This window comes from Cupressus sempervirens, chromosome 7, assembly GCF_028749045.1.
Source record: "Cupressus sempervirens isolate cs-2001-9-10 chromosome 7, ASM2874904v1, whole genome shotgun sequence".
Taxonomy (NCBI): domain Eukaryota; kingdom Viridiplantae; phylum Streptophyta; class Pinopsida; order Cupressales; family Cupressaceae; genus Cupressus; species Cupressus sempervirens.
This window is the reverse complement of record NC_143124.1, coordinates 760254998-760259085: the sequence shown is the minus strand read 5'-3', so window position 1 is coordinate 760259085 and position 4088 is coordinate 760254998.

Sequence of the window (4088 nt, the reverse complement as noted above, 5' to 3'; positions counted from 1 at the left end):
AATGGATCATTCAAGATTAACACTTCACAAATTAATTCTTTCAAATTTCAATTTCAATTGGAAGGGGTAGTTGAGGATGGATCGAATATTTTTGAACCAGGATGGGAAGAGGCAAGTGAACTAAGCAATTAGAAGTGGACTGGAGTCAGGGTGAAGAAGATGATACAAACTTGAGAACTAGATCTATTCTCACCCATATAGATAATTGGTTAAGGAGAATAAATATGAAAGTCATCAATGAAAAACAAACTGCAAAGTCCCCAAAAGTGGTTTCTTTCTCCGAAACATTAACCTCTGACATCCTAATTTCGTCTCATGTTGTAGGTAACACTTTGACTCCTAATAAGCAAAAAAGAACATTGTCTCCTAAACAAGTCACGACCCCTAGAATGAGGTCTAAGACTAAATATGAGGCATTCATGCAATAGGAGATTCAGAAGGAGAAAATGATGACTCAAGGACAAGGTCAAGGAGAAGAGCTCACCTTCTTGGATACTCAAGACAGTGATGCGAAGTGAATAGAGGCTCCTAATTCAGACCAGCCTAATTTCATGACTTCTCCCAGAGGAAATCAAGGGATGACTATTACTCCCACCATTCCATCATGGTTGTCTAATTCAATCAGCAAGAAGCGAAGCCTTTAATCATTGTCTACACTATTTAAAGATATCATCACTAAATATGCAACCCATGGTTCTACAAGTACAAAGATGAAGAGTGATGGGTGTTTGATCAAGGATCTAGTGATCGAAAAGGTAAAAACAAAGGTGGCTACCTACCAACAGAAAGATGAGTATGGAGAAATTGATGCAAAAGGTTTTAAAGTCACCACTATAGAATTGGGGTCCATCATAGAGACACTGGTAATCACTTCTTTAAATTTTCTACAGATCACATGCTAACTCAATTCGAAAGGGATAACAAAGAAAAGAAAGAACTAAAGGGGTTGGTAATCACTATGGATACTTTTATAGACTCTCTAATGAATTTGGGCACCCTTCCATTGGTTCAGACTCTGCAATCCTTTGATCCCAATTCATTAGACAATCAACAATTGGTTAAGCAAATGTAAAGGGGTAAATTACTCTCAAACATAGTACAAGAATGAGTGGGATCCATAGTTAAATAAGGTAGTAAATTTATTCTAGATTTTACAACCATGTATGTGAAAGGGGAGGTGTTGTTAGGTGAAATTAAAACCCTTGTGCCAGTGTGGGAAGCTGATCAAAATCAATGCCAAGCTATTATGTTCCAAGTCCATGAAGTTGAAAAATATAGAGTGTTGAAGTTTATGAACAAGAACCCCATGAAAACTATAGACTCATGCATTTTGTTCATCCTCAAAAGTAATATGGGTTGGAAAGAGTCAATTTATAAAGGAGCCATCAAAGAAATGTGATAAGGAGAAGTTGAAATCACTAGGATGCATAAAGAACTCCTAAAACATATGCATATTGTTAACTTTATAGGAATCCTATAGTTTGAAGATGACAACATGGACTCTGAGGTTTTAACCAAAAATTCCAACGATGTCATGATAGGAATCAAAGACAATGATACACCTACTTTTAGAGACTTCACCACCTTGGCCAACATCGAGTCAATGTTATATCTAAATAAGAACTTCATACCAAGACAAAGCCACAAGATTAAGGAGCTGAAGTGGCAAAATGATGCTTGCAGGTCAAAGCTACTTAGCTTGAAAAATCCTCACTCTCATGTGACACAGGAATTTACAAATGCCTTTACGATCTAGAAACTAGTCAAGCAAACCATGACAGATGGAGAAACGGTTGGCGAAGGTGTTTAGTTGAAGACAATTACCTTCTGTTTTGGTTTTCAAACTATTTTAAACTATTTCTTTTTCTCGTAACTATTTCCAACCGAAAGGCTGGGCTTTAATGGAGGCCTTTTTGGATTTGTAAAAAACTATAAATGCTAGAGCATTTGGCTAGGATAGAGTTAGATTTTTAGTAGCCTAAGAATACTTTGATAAAGTTAGTACTATTTTAAGTTAATTATGTAGAAATAGAAATAGACAGATAGTAAAATATATGAAGATCCTCTAGAAATGACTTTGTGCTAGAGAAGTCTTTTGAATATGTATGTATGTATGTATGTTATATCTATCATATTTTGCTATGTTTTAAAACTTAATGTTTGAAGCAGAATCAGTCATGGTTACTTTGTGGGTTGTGATTCTTAATTCTGTATGATATCTACTGCTATTTCTTTTCTTGTTCATTTATATTTATCATTCCCCAAGATTGGTTTGAGTTGTTGTAAAGTTTAAGTTCATAGTTAAATCTTGCTTACTTGTGGAAAGACTGCGAGCTTTTCATTAATTGATTTTCAAAATATGCAATCTATTACCTCAGTACCCAAGAGTACATGAGTGTCCCTTAAGCACTTTCTAGAAAAAGTGTGCATTAAGTTAATTTTAATCTTTTTAAATTCATTGATAAATTATTTGTAAAGGGAGCTATACCTATAAAAGTTCAAAGGGAAATGAATAACGCAACATTTATCCAACTGTTGTGAACTTTATTGAATTTTCTACACTTGGGCATAGATTGGATTTTTGTTTTAATAGGAAAAGACAATCTGTTCACCAATAGTATATATACATATACATATGTATACATACATACATACATACATACATACATATATTCATTTTGATTTTGTTCAAGGGAAGCCTGTCAATGCTATAGACTCTCTCTGGTGCCTTAAATTTTGATCAAACTTCTGAATATCTGCTTTTACCATATCTAAAATCAACTTCACATTGTGTTGTAACTTTGGCATAGGTGTTTGATCCTTGATAGCTTTCATTTCAGCATTCAAGTTTTCAAGATTGGTCAACACCCTCATGTGCAAACCTCTCATGTCAAGCACTTTCTGTATTGTTTCAACACCATGTTTATGCTTCTGAGCTAACATTTCTTCAAGTGCATTTTCTTGTAAAACATTAATTTTTTTGAACAATTACAAACTCCTAGAAAGTGCATTTTTTTTTTCTATTATCATTGATGGTCTTCCCTTGAATAAAATAAAAATGAAGCTATAAATGTATGTATGTATGTATTTATGTATGTAAGTAAGTAAGTAAGTAAGTATGTATGTGTATATGTATGTATGTATATATGTATGTATGTATATATGTGTGTATGTTGTATGTATGTACATAAAGTGCTTAACAGTACAGAAAGTACTTGACATGAGAGGTCTGCAAGTGAAGGTGTTGACCAATCTTGAAAACTTGAATTCTGAAATGAAAGCTATCGAGGATCAAAAACCTATGCTAGAGTTACAAAACAATGTGAAGTTTATTTTAGAAATGGTAGAGGCAGATATTTAGAAGTTTGATCAGAATTTAAGGCAAGGGAGAGAGAGTCTATGGCAATACACTAGAAGGAGAAGGAGCAACTTTAGAAAGAGAATGTATGACAAAAAAAATAGCTATACAACATAGATGATATTATGAGAGCACTGGATAGAATCCAGGAAAGTGTTGCAAAAGGTACTATGACATTGGAATCACTTGCAAGTGTCTTTGAGAATTTACAGTCCAAATATCAAGAGGACTATAAGTTGTGCAATTTATCATGTATTGCATTTGCATTTGCTTTGTCATTGCTTATAAGAGTGTTTCAAGGTTGGGAACCACTTCAACATCCTTTGCATGGTTTATAGGCAATGTCATTATGGTAGAGGCTTCTACAAGGGAATGAGCCTTGTGATTATAGCATTTACACATAAAAAAAACTTGCTTCTTCAACTCCATACACTCAACTCTTCACTAAAGTTATTCTTCTAGTAGTGAGAATAGCTACTTCAAATTCCTAGGAGCCAAGGGACCCTAGACCTATGCTAAATTTTTTGAAGACATGGGAGAAGTTACTATCGGCTTCAGTACTTCACAATATTTTGGATCATATAGTGATGCCCAAATTAATAGCAACAGTAGATACTTGGGATCCTCGCAAGGAGACTGTGCCAATACATGCATGATTACATCCTTGGCTTCCATTATTGGGCCAATTTATGGAGCCTTTATATCCAACCATTCATTATAATTTTGCGAA